We start from the raw sequence: 22,938 nt of genomic DNA, 5'->3' as shown, positions 1-22,938 counted from the left end.
ACGCCGGGCCTCCCTGTCCATCACCATCTCCCGGAGTTCACTCAGACTCACGTCCATCGAGTCTGTGATGCCATCCAGCCATCTCATCCTCGGTCGTCCCCTTCTCCTCCTGCCCCCAATCTCTCCCAGCATCAGAGTCTTTTCCAATGAGTCAACCGTTTGCATGAGGTGTCCAAAGTATTGGAGCTTCAGCTTTAGCATCATTCTTTCCAAAGAAATCCCAGGGCTGATCTCCTTTAGAATGGACTGGTTGGATCTCCTTGCAGTCCAGGGGACCCTCAGGAGTCTTCTCAACACCACAGTTCAAAAGCATCAATTCTTCGGTGCTCAGCCTTCTTCACAGTCCAACTCTCACATCCATACATGACCACTGGAAAAACCATAGCCTTGACTAGACGGACCTTAGTCGGCAAAGTAATGTCTCTGCTTTTGAATATACTATCTAGGTTGATCATAACTTTTCTTCCAAGGAGTAAGCGTCTTTTAATTCCATGGCTGCAGTCACCATCTACAGTGATTTTGGAGCCCCAAAAAACAAAGTCTGACACGGTTTCCACTGTTTCCCCATCTATTTCCCATGAAGCGATGGGACCAGATGCCATGATCTTCGTTTTCTGAATGTTGAGCTTTAAGCCAACTTTTTCGCTCTCCTCTTTCACTTTCATCAAGAGGCTTTCTGCCATAAGGGTGGTGTTATCTGCATATCTGAGGTTATTGATATTTCTCCCTCTTATGTTCTATTAATGTATTTGTCTATTCTTTTGCCAGTACTACACTGTCTTGATTACCATACTTTATAGTAGGTCTCAAAGTAGAATAGCATCAGTCTTCCAGCTTTATTCTCCTTCAGATATTGTGTTGGATAGTCTAAGTCTTTTCCCTCTCCATATAAACATTAGAATCATTTTGTCGATAATCACAAAATAACTTGCCAGGATTTTGATTGGGATTGCATTGCTTCCCAGGTGGTGCTAGAGGTAAAGAACCCACATGCCAGTGCAGGAGATGGAAGAAGCACGGGTGCAGTACCCTGGGTGAGAAGATCCCCTGTAAGAGGGCACTGTGACCCACTGCAATATTCTTGCCTGGAGAATCCCAAGGACAGAAGAGCCTGGTGGGCTCTGACCCACAGGGTCGCAAAGAGTCAGACACGACTGAAGTGACTTAGCACACAGGCACACATCGAGTCTGTAGATAAAATTGGGAAGAACTGACAATACTGAGGCTTTCTCACCATGAGTGTGGCATATTTCTCCATTTATTTTGTTCTTCTTTGATTTCATTCATCAGAGTTTTGTGGTTTTCCTTATATATAGATCTTATATGTACATTTTGTTAGATTTATATACCTAAGTATTTTGCTTTCTTGGTGCTAATGTAAATGATACTATATTGTTAATTTCAGATTCCACTTGTTCATTGTTGGTATGTAGGAAAACAATTGAATTTCGTATGTTAATCTCATATTGTGCAACCTTCCTATAATCACTTACTAGTCCCAATAATTTTTTGGTTAATCTCTTCAGGTTTTCTATGTAGATGGTTGTGTCATCTGTGAACAGTTTTATGTCTTCCTTACCAATATCTTTACTTTCTTTTCTTTGCTTTATTGCATTAGCAAGATTTCCAGTACAGAGCTGAAAAGGAGTGGTGGGAGGAGGCATCTTTGCCTGGTTCATGGTCTTAGTGGGGGCTTCCCCAGTGGCTCAAGTGGTAAAGAATCTGCCTGCAGTGCAAGTAACACAGGAGACCCAGGTTCAATACCCGGGTCGGGAAGATCCCCTGGAGGAAGAAATGGCAACCCACTCCAGTAATCCTGCATGGAGCATCCCATGGACAGAGGAGCTTGGTGGGCTACAGTCCATGGGGTCACAAAGAGTTGGACACAGCTTGGCACACACTCACTCAGCCTTAGCCTGGTCTTAGTGAAAATGCTTCAGGTTTCTTGCCATTAAACAAGATATTAGTTTTAGGATTTTTTGTAGATAGTCTTTATCAAGTTGAGAAAGTTCCCTCTATTCCTAGTTTATTGAGAGTTTTTATCATGAATGGGTGTTGGATTTTGTCAGACGGATTTTCTGCATGAATTGATATGATTATGTGGTTTTCCTTTTCTAGTCTGTGATATGATGAATTATGTTAGTTGGTTTTGAGTGTTGAATGAGTCTTGCTTACCTGGGATAAATCTTAGTTCGTTGTAAAGTATAGTTCTTTTCATACATTGTTGAATTTGATTTGCTAATATTGTGTTGAGGATTTTTATATCTGTGTTCATGAGCGACATTGGTCTGTAGTTTCTTTTCTTGTATTGTCTTTGGTAGGGGAATACTGGCCTCATAGAATAAGTTAGGAAGTGTTCTTTCTGCTTCTATCCTCTGAAAGAGACTGTGGATAATTAATATAATTTCTTTCTTAAATGTTTAGTAGAATTCACCAGTGAACTCATCTGCACCTGTGCTTTCTGTTTTGGAAGATTATTGATTCCATTTAAAAAGCATCTATATCCTATTCAGATCATTTATTTCTTCTTGTGTGAGTTTTGGCAGATTGTGCCTCTCAAGGAATTGGTCTGTTTCATCTAAGTTATCAAATTTATGGGAATTGAGTTTTTTATTGTATTTCTTGCATATTCTTTTTAATTTCCAAAGAATCCGTGATTATTTTCCCTCTTTAATCTCTGATATTAGTAATTAGCATCATCTCTTTTTTCCTTAGTTAGCCCAGCTAGAGACTTATCACACCAGTTGATCTCTTCAAAGAACCAGCTTTGTTTTCGTTTTTTTCTGTATTGATTTCCTGTTTTCAGTTTTATTGATTTCTGCTCTAATTCTTATCATTTATTTTCTTCTGCTTACTTTGGATTTAATTTTCTCCTCTTTTTCTAGTGTCCTAAGGTAGAAACGTAGATGGTTGAGTTTAGGTCTTTCATCTTTTCTATTATATATATACATCCAGTAGAAACTTAGAGTACTGAGTTTAGATCTTCCATCTTTCCTATCATATGCGTCCAGTGCTATGAATTTCCCTCTGAGCACTGGCTTTGCTGCATCCTGCAGCCTTTGATAATTGATGTGTTCATTTAGTTAAAAATATTTTAAAACTTGTTTTGAGATGTCTTCTTTGACTCACATGTCAGTTGGATATGTGTTGTTTAATCTCCACATACTTGAAGATTTTCTTGTTGTTAATACCTTTCTGTTACTGATTTCTGGTTTAATTCTACTGTGGTCTAAAAGCAGACATTATATGATTTCTGTTCTTTAAATTTGTTAATGGGTATTTTATGGGGCATAATATAATCTGTCCTGATGAGTGTTCCGTATGAGGAAAATATATTTTCTGCTCTTGCTGGATGAAGTGATTTGTAGATGTCATTTATATCAAGTTGATTAATGGTGTTGTTGAGTTCATCTGAGTCCTTACTGATTTTTTGCCTGCTGGATTTGTCTGTGTCAGATAGAGGGGTACTTAAGACTCCGTCTGTGCTGGTGGACTATTTCTCCTTTCAGGGCCATCAGTTTTTGCCTCACGTACTTTAAATGCTCCGTTGTTAGGTGCATACACATTAAGAATTGTTGTGTCTTCTTGAATAATTGACCCCTTTATCATTATGTGCTGGCCTTCTTTATCCCTGATAACTTCCCTTACTTTGAAGTCCACTCTCTCTAAATTTAATATGTCTCTCCTGCTTTCTTTTGGTTAATGTTAGCACAACATATTTTTCTCTGTTTACTTTAATCTATTTGTGTCTTTATTTTAAAGTGGATTTCTTGCAGATAACATATAGTTGTGAGCTGATTTTTTATCAGTTCTGACAATTTTGAGTCTTTAATTGATACATTTACACCATTGACATTCACAATGGTTGTTGATTTAGTTGGATGAATGTATACTGCATTGATTACTGTGTTTTCTGTTAACATTTGTTATCCTTGTTCTTTGTTGCTATTTTTATCTTCCGCTTCCTTACTGCCTTTTGTATTTTAATTGAGCATTTTTTATGGTTCCGTTTTCTTTCCTTTCTTGGCACATCAGTTATACTACTTTTTTTTTTTTTAACCTTTTTAGTGGTTGCCCTAGGGTTTCCAATATATGTTTACAATGAATCCAAGTCCACGTTGAAATAACACTATTCCACTTTACAGGTTGTGTGAGTATGTTATAACAACAAAGTAATCCTAATTATCTACTCTAGTTCCTTATATCATTGCTATTATTCATTTCACTTATATAGAAAGCATAAATAGCACATATATACAAAATATATATATATAAGCATCCACAATATATGCATAATGTAAGTTTATACATATGTAAAACATATATCAGCATAACATATACATGGCAAATAGATGGGGAAACAATGGAAACAGTGACAGACTTTATTTTCTTGGGCTCCAGAATCACTGTAGATGCTGACTTCAGCCATGAAATTAAAAGTGCTTGCTCCTTGGAAGAAAAGCTATGAGCAGCTTAGACAGCAAATTAAAAAGCAGAGACATTACTTTGCCAACAAAGGTCCATCTAGTCAAAGCTGTGGTTTTTCCAGTAGTCATGAACAGATGTGAGAGTTGGACTATAAAGAAATCTGAGCACCAAAGAATTGATGCTTTTGAACTGTGGTGTTGGAGAAGACTCTTGAGAGTCCCTTGGACTGCAAGGAGATCCAACCAGTCCATTCTAAAAGAAGTCAGTCCTGAATGTTCATTGGAAGGACTGATGCTGAAGCTGAAACTCCAATACTTGGCCACCTGATGTGAAGAACTGACTCATTTGAAAAGACCCTGATGCTGGGAAACATTGAAGGTGGGAGGAGAGGGGGACAACAGAGGATGAGATGGTTGGATGGCATCACCAACTCGATGGACATGAGTTTGAGGAAGCTCTGGGAAGTGGTGATGGACACAGAAGCCTGGCATGTTGCAGTCAATGGGGTTTCAAAGAGTCAGACATGACTGAGCAACTGGACTGAGCATACGCGTAACAGATACACATAAGTGTACATTCCTGGTATTATTATTTTGAATAGACTGTTATCTGTTAGATCAGTTGGAATAAGGAAAATGTTTTTATTTGTTCCTTCTTCAGTATTCTTCCTTTATGTTGAATCTGAGTTTCTCACCTATATCATTTTTCTTCTTTCTAAAGAACTTAGTATTTCTTGTAAGGCAAATCTACTAGCAACAGAGTCCCTCAAAATATTTTTTCTTTTTTGCCTGAGAAAGTCTTTACTTTTTAAAAAATTCTTCTTCACTTTTGAAGGATAATTTCACACTTTACAGAGTTCTCGATTGGTGGGATAATTTTTTTTCTCCCAACACTTTAAATATTTCAGTTTGTTTTTATTTGCAGAGTTTCTGAGGAGAGGTCACATGTAGTTGTCTTTGTTCCTCTATAGGTGAGGAAGTTACTTTCCTCTGGTTTCTTTCAGAATTTTTTATCTTTGATTTTCTGTAGTTTGAAAATGGTATGCCATGATATGGGCTTTTGGGTGTTTATCGTGCCAAGTATTTCTTGTTTTCCTCTCTCTCTTCTACTTCTGGTATGCCCATTATGTGCATATTATACCCTTTGTGGTTGTCCCATGGTCCTCAGATGCTCTCTTCCTTTTTCTTTTCTTTCCCAGCCTTTGTTCTCTTTGCCTTTTAGTTTGGGGGGATTCTATCGGGATATCTGTATACTCAGTTTCTTTCCTTAACTGTGTCTGGTTTATTCATAAGCCCATCAAAGACATTCTTTGTTTTTTTTGCAGTGTTTTTAACCTCTAGAATTTATTTTTTGTTCTTTTTTTAGAATTTCCATCTTTACTTACGCTATCTGTTCTTTTTTATTTGTTTTGAGTTTTGGCTGTGGTGGGTCTTTGTTGCTGTGTGCGGGCTTTATCTAGTTGTGGTGAGTGGGTGCTGTTTATTGTGGTCCTCGGGCTTCTCATTTCAGTGGCTTCTCTTGTTGCAGAGCGTAGGCTGTAGGGTGTGCAGGCTTCAGTAGTGGTGACACTCGGGCATGGTACTTGTGGCTTCCAAGCTCAGTAGTTGTGGGGCATGGGCTTAGTTGCCCCATGACATGTGGGAGTTTTCCCAGATCAGGCATCACACTGGTGTCCCTGCGTTGCAAGTCAGATTCTTAACCGCTGGACCACCAGGGAAGCCCTGGCTGTCTGTTCTTACATGCTGTCTTATCCATCAGAGCCCTGAGCATATTAATTATAGCTGTAAATCCCCAGTCTGATACTCCTCAACATCCCAGCTATGTCTAGTTCTGATGCTTGTTTATCTCTTCAAACTGTGGAGTTTTTTTTGCCTTTTGATATGCTTTGCAGGTTTGCCTTGTAGCTGAACATAGTGTTCTGGGTTGAAGGAAGTGCTGTAAATAGGCTTTTAGTAATATGGTGATGAGGTGTGGGAGGTGAGGAAGTGTTGTATAGTCCTGTGATTAGGGTTCAGGCTTTTAGTGACCCTGTACCTCTGCAGTGTGAACTTCACAAGTGTTTCTCAGTATTTTTATTCCCCCTTAGGTGGGGCAGGATGGCTAGAATAGGCTGGAGTTGGGTATTTCCCTTCCCACAGGTCATTTGGGCTCCAGTAATACCCAGGTTAGGCGCTGGTTAATAGTTTTCCTGGAAGGCAGGCCTTGTTAAGAGCAGAGAGCTCTGGAATATTTAAAAATTATTCCTTTTCCCCTCTCCCTGCCGGAAACCAGAGGGGAATTTTCTCTGGTATTCACTGTGGGAACCTTGTTTAGCCCTGGAGGTTAAGTCTCACAATACTGTGAGCTCCCGTGTGACGGGGTCCCCTGGAGTTTTTAACTCACAGAGGTGTCTGTACTGAGCCTCCAGCAAGCCAGCAGTTACAGTGAGTTTTCCTCCCCTGGCACTGGTTCCCTAGCTGAGTCTCTGCTCCAGGAAGCGGTGACTGCCTGTGTTGGCCTGTCTCTCCAGTATTGGGGGTAGCGGCATGCCCTGTGTCCTCCCCTCACTTGTGGGTCCAAGAAGTGGCTTGTTCCTTCAGTCACTGTTTCCCCAAGTTCTCGCTCCTTGAACTGCTATTTTCTGGCCATTCTGTACTTTGCTCTTCACCCAGGACCGTCACTCAGGGTGTGTCCTTCTGCCTGGCATGCCCCATCGCATCTGATTCAGTCCCTCGCCAGCCAGCACTGAAGGGAAGGTGGGAGGGAGGAGGCAAGGTGGGGCTCTCTCCCTGGACACTTGCAACTGGAGCAGCACTGCGTTCACTGATTTCAACCTGTTGGGCCAAAGAAAGAGTTCTGTGCTCCTGAAAATGTTAGCAAGCCACCAAGAGATGACCCCTTTATTTTACATGTTAAAAGGTTGACACTTAAGAGAGGTAATGAAACCTCAGAAAAGTGTCTCAGGGGCTCTGAGGAGCTCGGTTCTTTATGTCTCAGGACAGAAATAATTCATTGAGAGGCAAAGTGATAGAGAAGTGATTTATTAGAATAGGATGCTCATGAGATTTACAAGTGGGCAGGCAAGAGGGTGCCACCCCAAGGACTTAGTGGGCTGCAGTTGTATAATGAGAGAAAAAGAGGGGAGGAGAATAAGACCACCTTCTTCCTCATGCTTTGAGTCTTTAACTCTCCCAGCATGTTGGGTGGGGGAGTTTTTGACCCTGGATGGCCTGTCCAGGACTGTCATGGTGCTATGGAAAAATGATTTCAAATCTCAGTTTAATGAGGGTCTTTCACTTTGAAATGTCACCTTACCCAAATTATTGTTTTTTATGTGTGCAGAGAGCATGTCTAGGGGTCATTAGCTTACTGACATCACTGGGTAGGATGTGGGTCTCATCCCACCATTGACTTATTGTTTAGGGGCATGTCTTAGGCTTCTGTTCCATGGTTTTGTTGCCAGGCAGACCTGTTTTCTTGAGTGGTCATCAACTTACGGGGATCTCCCATACTTTTTTCTGTAATTACTGTCCCTTATTGGAATTAACTATTTAATCACCTGCTGTACCCCTTTTCTCTGTCCCTATCAGTAAGGTGACTTGCTCAAGACACATAGCAAGTGTGTGGAAGATCTGAAAGGCACCCTGGTGCCTTGACTGGAGCCCAGTGTTCCTTTCACCTCTTGTTGTAAGAACATATTTAGGAAATGATTGATTTGCCAGATTTTCATGCCTGACTAGTTCCATGCCCTCAAAGTTAGATAATGGAATGGGGGAGACAGACCCGTAACATTGGGGGCTTTCTGATTATGGAGTGTGTTGCCCCTGAGAAAGTGAGCATGTGTCACCTTAGCTTTAACAATGACAGTTCACATTCAGGGTTGAAGGTCACACTAGGAGTTATCTTCTATTAGCTGTGCCTTCCCACCATAGCCCAGTGATTAAGAACCAGCCAGCCAAGTTCAGTTCCCAGCTCTGTGACTTAAAGCTGCATAACTTGGGCAGATTACTTAACTTTCATTTGTAAGATGGGGGTAATAATCACACATACTCTGGGAGATCAACATGATGGTGATGATAATTTAATGCGTATAAACTACTTTGAGCAGCACCTGACCCTCACTAAGTACTAGATGAGGGTTAGTTGCTGCCTTTGTTGGGGGAGACACAGCCCACAGCAAAACCATTCTCCATGGTGGTCCAGGGGGCCACTTTCTGTAAAAACCCTGATGTTTGTTGATTGGCATATGGATCTTAGATGTTTATGGTTTTTGTTTTCTTTTTTTGTTTGCAGCGTGCTTTAAAAGGGTTTAAATATTCAGTAAAATACTTCAGCTGCACAGAGATTTTTTTGTGTGTTTTGAGGTTTTAATGACCATAAAGTGAAAGTGAAGTTGCTCAGTCGTGTCCGACTCTTTGTGACCCCGTGGACTGTTGCCCACCAGGCTCCTCTGTCCATGGGATTCTCCAGGCAAGAATACTGCAGTGGGTTGCCATTTCCTTCTCCAGGGGAATCTTCCGACTCAGGGATCGAAATCCAGGTCTCTCGCATTGCAGGCAGACGCTTTAACCTCTGAGCCACCAGGGAAGCCCTTAATGACCATAGAAATATTAAAACAAATTTCTGTATTATAAAAAAATTATATATATTTTATATAAATTTAGATGGTATTTTAGAATGTCATCAGGGCTTAAGGGATAATTGAAAGCTTGTCTGCTATGTTTTTATTCTATTTATCAATACAGTTGAAACTCTCCTAACCAGCTTCCACCAGCTGCCCTGTTTACCTGGTATTTTAAATTGTCTCTATAGAGCCGTGGTCCTCAATGACTGCAGGAGATTAAGGGCTACTGCAGGGCACGCTGTGCCCCTACTCCCACCAGCCAACTGCAAACTTACCAAGAGTCGGCTGACTTTGTTCCTAACTAGTTAATGCTAACTAGATGTACGTGTTATTGTAATTATATAATTGAGTGAAATACTTAGTAAACCCATAACATATTAAAATCAGTTGCTTTTTCTGTGAAAAAGCAAGTTAAATGCTTGGGGGAAATTTGATAAAGGTGAGTCACTAAAAAATTACCAGGATGTGGGTGACACAGTTGTGAAAGATAGGAGAAAAAAAATTGTTCAAAACCTGTAAAGATTCTATGCTTAGATTGTTTCTCAACTGTAAGTCCCTAATCTACTTTTTAAAAAGAAGCGAAACACATTTAGAAAAGTCAGATAACGCCTCATGGGTGTGATTTATCCAAGAAAGACGCCAGGGAGCCATGGTCAGTAGCCCCAGACTCAGGAGGAAGCCCTGGCTGGCCTGCCTCAGGGGGCTGGCACACCAGTGCACGCTTACGTGTGCCTTCACCGGTCCATGTGTCTGAGTTACTGTTAAATGGTTTCCTGCCTTAACCAGTGTTTGCATTAATCTACTAACGGTCCAGATCACTTCATTTAAAGGAACTGGCTCTTGTGTGCAGTTCTGGCTGATCCTTGTGTGAGTGTGCATGCTCGGCAGTGGGAGTGTGACTGTGTGCCCTGGAGCTGTGCAGAGTTCGAGCAAAGTGGGTATGCGTGGGAGGTGCTCGGGCTGCAGCCGTGCTATAGGTTATGTGATGACGGTGAGCACGGCCCTGTGGTTCTGTGGGTCTGGACTCTGCGTCTGTCCAGGCACTCAGCTGTGCCTGACACACGAGTGAGCGGCGGGAGTGGGGTCTTGCTGCGGCTCGTGCTCTTTATAATCAGCCTGGGTTTTGGAATCACAGCTCTGCTACTCATTAGCTGTGTGATGTTGAGCCAGTTTCTTAACTTCCCTGAGCTTTATATTCTCCATTAGTGAATTGGCGTGTGTGTGTGTGTGTGTGTGTGTGTGTGTGTGTGTGTGTGTGTGAATACCCTTCCCTATTGGTTGGGTGTGAAGGTGAAGGTTAATAAAAGCTGCCTGGCTGAGTGTCTGACTCAGTGTAGGTGCTCAGTAGAGAGTGCTTACCCGACCCAGTGCTGCCGGTACTGCTGCCGCTGTCATCACCCTGCCTCTGCTGAGCCAGTAAGTGAAGTGGGTCTTTATTATCCATCAGTGGAGAGGGTGTCTATCTGGACGATGGGTGTGGAGACTGAGTTGGCCGAGAAAGTGTCCTTATCCTTCCAGTCTTGCCTCTGATGGGTCTTCCGCTGGCCCTGCCGCTAGCCCTGCTCTGACCCTTTGGTGTTTGCTCCTCTCTTGAGCCCTCAGGTCAGGTAGATACAGTTATTCCTGTGAATGGCTGGTGCTCTCAGGAGACTGTTCTGGTTTGGCTGCCTAGGACCATGGCTGGTGGCTCAGCCTGTCTGTAGCAGAGGGCCTGGCCTAAAGCAGGGGGATGATCGGTGAATTTGGGGAAGTCATTTGTGCCCAGTAGCTGTAACGTGGTATTCATCTGTGGTTTTCCCTATAAAGCTGAGCTGTGTTAATACCAAGAAAGAATTTAGTCACCATACTGGTGTCGCACACTGATGATTTAAAGCCTGGCCTCCCAGAGAGGTGAGTGTGGAGGAGGGTGACCAACTCCCTGGCTGGTGAAATTTCAGTGATTGCACAAGCTGGCCAGGCTTTCTGCACCCTGCTGCATCAGTGCCCAGTCCTTGCTGACGTCTCCTGGGAGTGAGGTTCACACTCAGCACCTCTGTCCCAGCTGTCCTCGCCACTTCCACTGGCCACGCACTTCCAGGAACCCACGCATCAGAAGGGGCATGGTTGTGTGACACCACTCTGAAAATCGCTGCAGTTGTGATAGGAGTGATGGCTGTGGCATATAACCCTGGCTGGGATGTGTGGTCATCCTCCTTGACACAGGAAGCAGAGAACTTAGGTGCCTTGTTCAGAGCCACCAAGGGAGGACAAGATTGGCCCATGTCTGCCATGGTATTTAAAATTGGGGGCTGGGAAGGGGAAGCTGCCAGCACCTGTTACCCTCTGCAGGGCCTGGGCCCACGTGTGGCAGGAGCCCTACTCTCAGTGACCTCAGTCAGTTCTCACCACTAGTTCAAGCTTTGCAGGAAGAGTCTTCTCGCTTTAGGCTGCAGGCCGTACTGCTGAACTTGGCCTCGAGAGCCAGAGGGCTCATCGCCCCCTTCCGCCTCCTACCCGCCCACCCCTCACCCCTCCCCAGTCTCAGGCCTGCTTGGCCTCTTTCAGTTCTGGAAACACGCTGTCTTCCCTACAGGCACTGCCTCAGGCTGACTTTTTGCTGGGAGGACTCCCTTCTCCTGGTGACTCCTGGTCACCCTTCATAGGAGCCTCGCTCTGCTCACCCCTGTGCTTGTTCACATCCTCACTTCCGCGTAGAATTATTCTGTTTCTCTGCGTTCTTGTCTGTGGCCCACCTCCCAGGTGGGGGCTGGGAGCTCCAGGGGCAGGGACCCCGTCTGTCCTGGCCGAGTGTATCCCCAGCTCTGCACATGAGCCCTTGTGTGTGGCGGGTGTCTGCAGCCCGCTAGAGGAAGGAATGGTGAATGAAAGGCTCCGTACCCTTCCTGGCCCAGAAACATTCTCTGTCCCTGCTCCTCAGGGTTTTTCTGCCCTCAGCCCTGAACACGTGTGGGTGGCACTGTCCATACCCTCCTGCCGGGGACTGCAGTTCCTTGGGTGCTGTATTTTCTATTTGGCCTCCTGGGAAAGGCTTTCTCTCTAAGGAAGCACTGTTTACCTTTTTGACTGGGAATCCACAGCAAATAATATCTGTTCATACATAACTGCATAGTGTTTGTAAGCACACAAAACAGACATTTCATAAAATTTTAACTATTAACATCTAGTAAGGCTGCTGCTGCTGCTGCTGCTGCTAAGTCGCTTCAGTTTTGTCCGACTCTGTGCGACCCCATAGACGGCAGCCCAGCAGGCTCCCCAGTCCCTGGGATTCTCCAGGCAAGAACACTGGAGTGGGTTGCCATTTCCTTCTCCAATGCATGAAAGTGAAAAGCGAAAGTGAAGTTGCTCAGTCGTGTCCGACTCTTCGCGACCCCATGGACTGCAGCCTACCAGGCTCCTCCGTCCATAGGATTTTCCAGGCAAGAGTACTGGAGTGGGGTGCCACTGCCTTCTCGGTCTAGTAAGGCTAAGTACTGTTTTTTCTTCCAGTGTATTAAAACAGTTCTCATCATGACCCTCAAAATCGACTTTGTGGCTCCTTAATTCAGTCTCCTGACCTGCTAATGGGTTGCCGCCCACAGTGTGAGAAACACTGCTCTGAAGGCTGGCCCTGGCTGGGTACCCCCACTCTCCAGTCATCTTCGTGTCTTCTATCCCCTTCCTGTGTGGCAGGCGTGCTCCCTTGGATAAGAGGTGGTCCCTCCCTGCCTTTGAGGTACTTACAGTCCTCCGGGGAGACAGGCGGGCAGGTAAGGAGTCCTGTCACAGGCACTGTAGGGTGCAACTGAAGGCTGAACCCAGCGTGTCACCCTCCCTGCGTGCACTGAGTGGGTGGCGGGTGAGAGGTTTGGGAGGGCAAGGATGTGCCGTGGAGGATGAGTTTTAACTTGGGGCTTGAAGTGTCAGGTGGGACCTGCCAAAGGAAAGGGCAAGTGCAGAGACGCCTTTGCAAAGGTGTGGAAGACAGAGCAGGGTCTCATGAGTTCACCAGCTCCTGCCCTGGGAGTGGAGAGTGCTGAGTGGAGGTGATGACTGAAGAGTTGCTGAAGAGGCCAGGAGGCCCCCGGTGAAGTGATGGGGGAGTGTCTGTCCTATGGGCGCCAGGGAGCCAGTAGAGCTGCACCTGCCTGGAAATTCTATGGTGAGATTACTTTCACTTTGATTCTTGTTTTTTTGGAGGCAGTGCACATTTTCCTCCCCCCCATCAGTTCAGTTCAGTCACTCAGTCGTGTCCAACTCTTTGCAAGCCCATGGACTGTAGCACTCCAGGCCTCCCTGTCCATCACCAACTCCTGGAGCTTACTCAAACTCATGTCCATCAAGTCGGTGATGCCATGCAGCCATCTCATCCTCTGTCGTCCCCTTCTCCTTCTGCCTTCAATCTTTCCCATAGGAAACCCCAATTTATATATTTTTCTTTTTTTCTTTATGTGTTTTATTCAGGTGTACTTGACTTACAGTGTTTCAGGTGCATAGCGTGGTGATTCAGTTACACATATACACATATATTACTTTTGAAATTATTTTCTGTTTTAGGTTATTATGAGATATTGACTATAGTTCCCTGTGCTATACAGTAAACTGTTGCATATCTATTTTTTTTATTAGAAATCTAGCATTCTATTCACACTAAGTCAAATGTGGAATCAAAATGTCATAATTTTTTTAGTTAGGCAAAAATCCATAAGTTTTGTAGGGTATATATTATGCATATTATATATATATGTATACAAAAGCTTTTCTACTGAGCTTGGTAAAGGCTTGAGAAAGAACATCAAAAAAAAAAAAGGAAGAGATGGAGAAATTGGAAAACATAAACTCAATGAAATGGGAGCACTGAATATGAAATAGAAAAAGTGAAACAAACTAGAACAAAGTAAAAGATCATGATATAGTCCAGTGCACATTTTATTAGATGTTTGTTCTGATGACTTTAGAATTGGTGAACTCATTATCCATATTAAATGTATAGGATGATTTGGAAAGGGCCATTCTGGTGACACTTCTTTCCCAAGTCATTATATCAGCAGTAAATATATTTTAACTTTAGACATGATGCTCCAAACATCAGTGCCTGTTGAAATATGGACTGTAACAAAAAGTAGTCTTGCAAAGCCTATGATTCTAAGGGCAGTAGCTTGTTGGCCAGAGAAGGCAATGGCACCCCACTCCAGTACTCTTGCCTGGAAAATCCCATGGGCAGAGGAGCCTGATGGGCTGCAGTCCATGGGGTCGCTAAGAGTCGGACACGACTGAGCGACTTCACTTTCACTTTTCACTTGCCTGCATTGGAGAAGGAAATGGCACCCCACTCCAGTGTTCTTGCCTGGAGAATCCCAGGGACGGGGGAGCCTGGTGGGCTGCCGTCTGTGGGGTCGCACAGAGCTGGACACGACTGCAGTGACTTGGCAGCAGCAGCAGCTTGCTGGAGACCAGCTGTATTTGTTTGTCTGGCTGCTGTTAACAATTACCATAAACTCGATGGGTTGTTAACAACAGGAATTCATTCTCTTAGAGTTCTGGAGGCCAGAAGTCCAAATCAGTCTCACTGGGCTAAAGTCAAGGTGTCAGCGGGCTGGTTCCTTCAGGAGGCTCCAGGAGAGAATGCATCCCTGGCCTCTGCCAACTCCTAGAAGCTGCCAGCATTCCTCGGCCCATGGGCCCATTGCCCTACTCTTCCTCCCTGGTCCCTTAGCCAGTTCCTCCTCTTATAGTGGTATCTTCCTGAGCCTCCCTCTTATAAGGACACTTATGATCATGACATTCAGGGCTATGTCAGATCGTCCAGCGTAGCCTCCTCATCTCGAGATCCCAGTCACGTCTGTAAGTCCCTTTTGGTTATTTATGCCTTTTTTAAAAAAATACATCATTTCAAATAACATTGTCCTGGTGTCCTTGTACACATGTCTCCATATCCTTGTGAGAATCTCTCTGAATAATTGACGTGTACAAGAGGAGACACTGCAGCCTTGGATAGCTGTTGCCAGGCAGAGCCCCGCCACCCCTACTTTTTGTTTCTCTTGGTGGGGCTTGTAGTCAGGAGGGATAGAGCTGATTCACTCCGGAGGTAGCCTGCCCTCCTTTTGCAGCTGTCTTCCTGCCGTAGACAAGGTGGAGATAGAGCCCCAAGCGTGGCTGTGCAGGGTGTTTGTGGAGTTTTGAGCTCTTGAAAGATTTGATGAGGTATTTTTCCAGCCATTCTGTCAGCCTATAAGATTCTAGCTGATTATCAGAGTTGAAATGAATATTGAAATTATTACTGTTTTAAATAAACCTTTTAAACTGTATGTAGAAAAACTGAATTAAAACATGTAAACCTAGAAACAGAGGTTTCCTTATTAATTATATAGTTGCTGGTGTTTGGGTTTTTTGTTTGTTTTTTAACTTTCACTGGAGTTCAGTTGATTTGCAGTGTTGTTGCTGGTGTTCATTTGTAGAAGTTCAGCCTGAACACTGCAGCCATCAAGGTGACATTTGGCTGTCCCGTGGTCCCTGACTTTACCTTTCAGATCAGAGTAGCTGAGTGTTTATTGAACGAAACAGCAGGCACCTAATACAGTGCCTGGAAGGACGCAGGAGTTCTGCTCAAAGGTTTGTCAAATGACCTTGGGTTCTTTGAAGAACAAGCACTGAATGAGAATGGCCTTGAGCATCAGCCAGCAGAACCCTGTTAAACTGGTTGTGAACTCGCAAGTAGTGCGCTGGCAGGATGCTGACTGGTGCAGAGGCCCCTGCTGACTGGAGAGGACAGGACGAGTGGCTTGAGAAGTGTGTACTCTACTGACCCCCATGAGGCACAGTCACAGAACTGGCTCTCACCACGTAAGATCAAAAAGCAGCAATTAGTGTTTCAGCTTAAAGAGGCTTTTGCTTTGAGCCTAATCTCGTTTCTTCATCACCTAAGGCTTGGCAGGTGGTACCTCCCCCAACCAAGGCTCAGTCCCTTGGCTGCAGGTGAGGAGAGCATGGTGTTTGCACGTGTGGGCCCCGAGACAGGGTAGGAATGACAAGGCCAAGCTGGGGAAGTCCTAAGTCATGTAAATCGCTCTTCTCGCTCCCCAGACAAGTTCAGTTCTTTCCTGCTCTCCAAGTCCAAGCTGAGTAGCATAGTTCTAAGGCTCAGGCAAATGGCAAGAAGAACTTAACTCTTCAAATAGATGATGACGGAAGTAACATGTGGCATGTGAGTGAAAGCTGCTGTGAGACCTTGGCTCTCTCAGGGCCAGGGAAACTTAACAGTGTAGAGGGTCCAGGGATGCCTCTACCAGCAGTTGTATCAAAGGAATGAGAAAAATTACATGAAGCTTTTGTGAGAGTTTCTTTTTCTTCTGAGCATCTATTTTGAAATAGCTTTCTCCCCAGTGATATAATTTTTATAAAATCGGACTTTACCACAACATTGCATATTGGGTTATAGTGGGGAATTTCTTGGGGAATTCCTCTATGCAGTTGTCTGTGAATTTCAGTAGAGTGAGGGAAACATAAGTGTATTAAGTAATTTCTCTACATTTCTTCTAAATTCTTAAAGTGCTTCGATATGAAATTCAAACAAGGCAAAAAAATCATGCTTTGAGAAATGTAAAACATTGAAAAAATGACTGTTTCATATGAGAATATCATCTGTTTCACACTAGAGATGAAGCTACCTCCGCCCCTTACCTTTAATCTGCCTCAGAAAACTCTGAAAGATGCACATTTCTTCCTCTTCTTTATTTTAATAACCTTACTGAAGTATAATTTACCTATGTTAGGTGTACAGGCTGATGGAGTTTAGAAATTATACATAGTCATGTAAACACATCTATAATCAAAATATAGAGCATTTCCACAACCCTATAAAGTTCTCTCATGCCCCTTTATATGAATTTTTAAGGATTTTGTGTGTATGGTGTCGTGCTGTGTGTAGTCTTTTGTATTTGTCTTTCATGAGCATCATCTTTTTGAGACTCATCTATATTGTTGAGTGTTTTTATAGCTCTTTGTTTTTTCATTGCATTCACCAGTTCATAGACTTTTGGTTTATATCCAGTTTGTGGCTATTATAAATAATGCTTGCTCTGAGTATTCACATCCAAGTCCTATGTGTAGTTGTTCAGCCACCAAATTATGTCTGACTTTCTGTGACCTCATGAACTATAACATGCCAGGCTTCCCTGTCCCTCACCATCTCACAGAGTTTGCCCAAGTTCATGTCCATTGAATCGGTGATGTCATCCAACCATTTCATCCTTTGTTGCCCTCTTCTCCTCCTGACTTCAATCTTTCCCAGCATCAGGGTCTTTTCTAGTGAGTCGGCTCTTTGCATCAGGTGGCCAAAGTATTGGAGCTTCAGCTTCATCATTAGTCCTTCCAATGAATATTCAGGGTTGATTTCCTCTAAGATTGACTGGTTTGATCTCCTTGCTGTCCAAGGGACTTTCAAGAGTCTTCTCCAGCACCACAGTTTGAAAGCATCAATTGTTTGGCACTCTGTCTTCTTAATGGTCCAGCTCTCACTTGCGTACATGACTATTGGGAAGACCACAGCCTTGACTATGTGAACCTTGGTCAGCAAAGTGGTATCTTTGCTTTTTAACACACTGTCTAGGTTTGTCATAGCTCTCCCGCCAAGAAGCAATCACCTTCTAATTTCATGGCTGCAGTTATACATCCGTGTGTAGGCGTATTTTCATTTCTTTTGGGTAAATATGGGGGAATGGGATTGTTGAGCTCTTTAGTTGAGTGTGTATTCAACTTGCTAAGATACTGCCCTGTTGTCCTGCAGTGGCTGCCCCGTTCTCTGTTCCCGTTAGCCGTACATGACCTTTGCAGTGGTTGCACTTCCCTGGCAACACTCGGCATTACCAGTGTTTTTACCTTTAGCCATTGTGGTGGGTGTGGTTCACGTCAGTTTTAAGTTGTATTTCCCTGTTGATTAATAATGTTGAGTATCTTTTCCTGGGCTTGTTGGCCATCTGTGTATCTTTGGAGAAATGACTGTTCAGGTCCTTCATCCAGTTTTTAATTGAGTTGTTCGTTCTTTTATTATTGAGTTGTAAGAGTTCTTTGTATTTTCTGAATACAAGTCTCTTATCAGATATAGGTTTTGCAAATATTTTTCGAAGAAGGAAATATTTTTAATCTTGATAAAGTTCATTTTGTCATTTTAATGTTTTACAGATTGTGTTTTTTGTGTTCTGTATAGGAAATCTTTGCATAACCCAGTGTCACAAATATTTTCTTGCCTCTTTTCTTCTAGAATTTCAATGGTTTTAATTCTTACTCATTTATGTATTTTAAGTTAATTTTTATGTTATGTGAGGTAAGGGTTGAAGTTAATTTTTTCCCCATACAAATAACCAATTGTAGTACCACTTTTTGAAAAGACTGTCTTTACTCCATTGAATTTCTTGGCATCCTTGTTGAACATCAGTTGACATTATTACTTGCTTAACATTGTACCATGCTTGTTGATTTTCTCCCTTTCTTCTCTTTTGTCTTTCTTCTCTGTTTTATTTGGATGGTTTCTGTTCCACTGTCATCACAGTCACTAACCTTTCCTTCTGTGGTGTCTCATCTGCTATGAATCCTGTCAAGTATATTTTCACCATAGACATCATAGAAAATCTCTAGATTTTTAAAAAATTGAAGTGTAATTGATTCATGATGTTGTGTTTCGGGTGTATAGCAAAGTGTTTCAGTTACGTATTCTCTTTTGAGTTTCTTTTCTATTATAGGTTATTATAAGATATTGAATATAGTTCTTTGTGCTATACAGTCAGTCCTTGTTGTTTATTCTGTATACAGGAGTGTGTGTATGCTAATCCCAAACTTCTAATTTATCCCTCCCCACCTCCTTCCCCCTTTGATAACTGTAAATTTGCTTTCTGTGCCTGTGGGTCTGTTTCTGTTTTATAGATAAATTCATTTGTGTTAGTTTCTTTGATTCCACATATAAGTGATAGCATATGATATTTGTCTTTCTCTGTCTGACTTCACTTAGTATGATAATCTTTAAGTCCAAACATGTTGCTGCAAGTGACAGTATTTTTTTTGGAGGTTGAGTGATATTCCATTGTGTTTGTGTATGTATGTGTATGTGTGTGCTAAGTGGCTTCAGTTGTGTCTGACTGCAACCCTATGGACTGTAGCCCATCAGGTCCTCTGTCCATGGGATTCTCCAGGCAAGAATACTGGAGTGGGTTGCCATGCTCTCCTGCAGGGGATCTTCCTGACCCAGGGATCAAACCCACAGCTCCTGCGGCTCCTGCATTGCAGGTGGATTCTCTCCCACTGAGCCACTGGGGAAGCCCCGTGTGTGTGTGTGTGTGTGTGTGTGTGTATTTACACACCACATCTTCATTATCCATTCACCTATTGAAAGGCATTTAGTGGGTTGCTTCCATGTCTTGGCTACTGTTAACAGTGCTGCAGTGAGCACTGGGGTCATGTATCTTTTGAATTAGAGTTTTCATGTTTTCTGGATATATGCCCAGGAATGGGATTGCTGGATCATATGGTCACTCTAGTTTCAGTGTTTGAAGGAACTTGTATACTGTTTCCCATAGTGGCTGCACCAATTTACGTTCCTATCAACAGTGAGGGAGGGTTCCTTTTTCTCTGTACCCTCTCCAGCATTTGTTATCTATAGACTTTTTGTTGATGGCCATTCTGACTGGTGTGAGGTGATACCTCATCGTGGTTTTGATTTGCATTTCTCTGATAATTAGCAGCTGTTGAGCATCTTTTCATGTGTCTGTTGGCCATCTGTATGCCTTCTTTGGAGAAATGCCTTATTTAGGTCTTCTGCCCATTTTTCTGTTTGTGTTGTTGTTTTTAAAAATACTGAGCTGTTTGAACTGTAAGCTGTTTGTGTATTTTGGAAATTAATCTCTTGTCAGTTTCATTCTTTGCAAATATTTTCTCCCATTCTGTAAGTTGTCTTTTCATTTTGTGTATGGTTTCCTTTGCTGTGCAAAGCCTTTTAAGCTTAATTATGTTCCATTTGTTTATTTTTGCTTTTGTTACCATTACTCTGGGAAGCAGACCTAAAAAAACATTGCTGCAATTTATGTCACAGTATTCTGCTTATGTTTTCCTCTATCTCTAGAAGTTTTGATTTGAATTTTTAAAACATCTTTCATATCTCTATTTAACATGTTCAGCTTTTCTTCTAGCTTCTCAAACATGGGGAAACACTTTTAATAACTTTTGAAATTCTTTTCTACTAATTTCATTACTTGTCATTTCTGAGTCTGTTTGTTGGTTTTTCTCCTTAAAATGAGTTCTGTTTTCCTACTTCTTTGCAGGGCCGATAATTTTTTTTTTATTGCACATCAGTATTATGAGTTACCCAAGTGCTAGATTTTTCGGTGTAGTGTTCGTACATACCCGTATCTTTTGTTTATTCATTTAGTTTTGGCTGTGGTGGGTCTTTGTTGCTGTGTGTGGGCTTTCTCTGGTTGCAGCGAGTGGGGGCTACTCTCTCGCTGGGGTGCGCAGGCTCCTTGTGGTGGCTTCTCTTGCTGCAGAGCACACGCTCGAGGCTCTCGGGCTCAGTAGTTGTGCCGCACAGGCTTTGTTGCCCCTTGGCGTGTGGGATCTTCCCAGACCAGGGATCGCCCCCATGTCCCCCGCCTTGGCAGGTGGATTCCTAACCACTGGACCACCAGGGAAGTCCTGCGTATATTCTTAAGCTTTGTTCTGGAATGTAGCTTAATTGTTCAGAAACAGTTTAAAACTTCTGAAGGTCATGTTTAAGCTTTTCAGGTAATATAAGAACGGCCTTTAGTCCAGGGATGACATCAGTAACCTTCTGAGTACTCTCCCTGATGCTGCAGGAGAGTCCACTCTGGCTGGTGGGGCTTTACGGTATTCCCGGCTCTGTGTGAGCCTCAGGGACAGTTCCCTCTGCTCCTGTAGGGAGTTCTTTCCTCATTCTCAGGTAACTTTTTTACACATAAGCCTGGTACTACTCAGCTGGAGACCTAGGAACCCTCTGACATTTCTGTAGCCCTCTGTACAGCCTTCTCTCCAATACTATGCCCTCTGAACCCCACCTGTCTTGGGAGTACCATCTCTGTCTTATCAATTCATGGCAGAGCTACCCCTGCATTCCCCCTGCCAGCCCTGTGGCCTGGAAGTCTCTAGGCGCCGTCCTTGGACAGGGGAAGGGCTTGCCTTGTTTGTGTTCCACCTCTCAGGGGCCACTGCCCTGTGCAGCCTGATGTCCAGTGTCTGAAAATCATTGTTTCCTCTGCTTTGTTCAGTTTGTCAGTTGTTTCAGATGACTGTGTAAATCTAGTTCCTCTTAGTCCATCTTTACTGGAAGTAGAAATCCCAACCTAGTTTTTAGAAGTTTTAATGAAATAATTTTAGCACACAGGCAAGTGTAGATTGTAGTGAGTTGACTACCTGGGTAACCACTACCAAACTATGTAACATTGTCATATTTCTGCTGCACTTTTAAAAGCACAAATTAAAACTTTACAGAAACAAATCCTCTCTTGTCTCCACAATCTCATTCTTCTCTTGCCTTTCATGGAAGTAACCAGTATTCTGTATTTGATAATTATCATTCTTATGCGGACTTTTAAAGTTTTGCTATATATGTATGTATAATGATGTCTATTAGTAGTATTATCTTGAATAACATGAATCATGTCGTGCTTCTGTTTTCTTTCTTTTCTTGTTCGGCATTTAAAGAATATTTGTCTGTGTGCTTCATGTAATCTTAAAAAGAATGTACATTCCACAAGGACCAGAATATTTCTGTTCAGTTCAGTTCAGTCGCTCAGTCGTGTCCAACTCTTTCCAACACCCCATGAATCGCAGCACGCCAGGCCTCCGTGTCCATCATCAATTCCTGGAGTTCACTCAAACTCATGTCCATCGAGTCTGTGCTGCCATCCAGCCATCTCATCCTCTGTCGTCCCCTGCTCCTCCTGCCCCCAATCCCTCCCAGCATCAGAGTCTTTTCCAATGAGTCAACTCTTTGCATGAGGTGGCCAAAGTATTGGAGTTTCAGCTTTAGCATCAGTCCTTCCAGTGAACACCCAGGACTGATCTCCTTCAGAATGGACTGATTGGATCTCCTTGCAGTCCAAGGGACTCTCAAGAGTCTTCTCCAACACCACAGTTCAAAAGCATCAATTCTTTGACGCTCAGCTCTCTTCACAGTCCAACTCTCACTTCCATACATGACTACAGGAAAAACCATAGCCGTTACTAGATAGACCTTTGTTGGCAAAGTAATGTCTCTGCTTTTGAATATGCTGTCTAGGTTGGTCATAACTTTCCTTCCAAGTAGTAAGTGTCTTTTAACTTCATGGCTGCAATCACCATTTGGAGTGATTTTGGAGCCCCAAAAATAAAGTCTGACACTGTTTGTTCACTAGCAAATCCCAAACGTAGAGCCTGGCACGTAGTAGGCCCTTAATTAATATTTGTTGAGTGAACAGATTCGCTTGTTGACGTGTAGTATTTGGTTCTATGGATATGCTGCGGTTCACCCTCGTGTCAGTAGATGTGTAGGTGTCGGGGTCTTTGCTAACATGAACAGTGATGCAGTGGATGTTCTTGCTTGTGTCTCCTTGTGTACATGTTGAAGAGTTTCTTGCTGAGTTGTTGGACCTTAGGGTAAAGACCTCTTCAATTTATCTGTATGTTGCTGAATTGTTCTCCCTGGTAATAGTTCCAATTTATACATGCCGCCAGCAGTGTATGAGAGTTCTCATTTCTCCATATCCTCACCAGCATTTGCTATGATCATATTTTAGTTTTTGCCTGTCGTATATATGTGATATTTGTTGCTGCTGTTGTTCAGTCACTAAGTGGCGTCCGACTCTTTGCTACCCCGTGGACTGTAGCATGTCAGCCTTCCCTGTCCTTCAGGATCTCCCGGAGTTTGTTCAAATTCATGTCCATATGTG

The 22,938-nt window shown here is 43.1% G+C and overlaps 1 protein-coding gene across 3 annotated transcripts in view; it reads left to right on the top strand.

Annotated features, from left to right (window-relative positions):
- The window catches only part of TBC1D2B (TBC1 domain family member 2B), an 89,604-nt gene that overhangs the window by 34,805 nt on the left and 31,861 nt on the right, over positions 1–22,938 (top strand). The window lies entirely within an intron of this gene.

This window comes from Ovis canadensis, chromosome 18 (assembly GCF_042477335.2).
Source record: "Ovis canadensis isolate MfBH-ARS-UI-01 breed Bighorn chromosome 18, ARS-UI_OviCan_v2, whole genome shotgun sequence".
NCBI lineage: Eukaryota > Metazoa > Chordata > Mammalia > Artiodactyla > Bovidae > Ovis > Ovis canadensis.
Note: the sequence above shows the minus strand (reverse complement) of the source record. Positions and strands in the feature narration are given on the sequence as shown.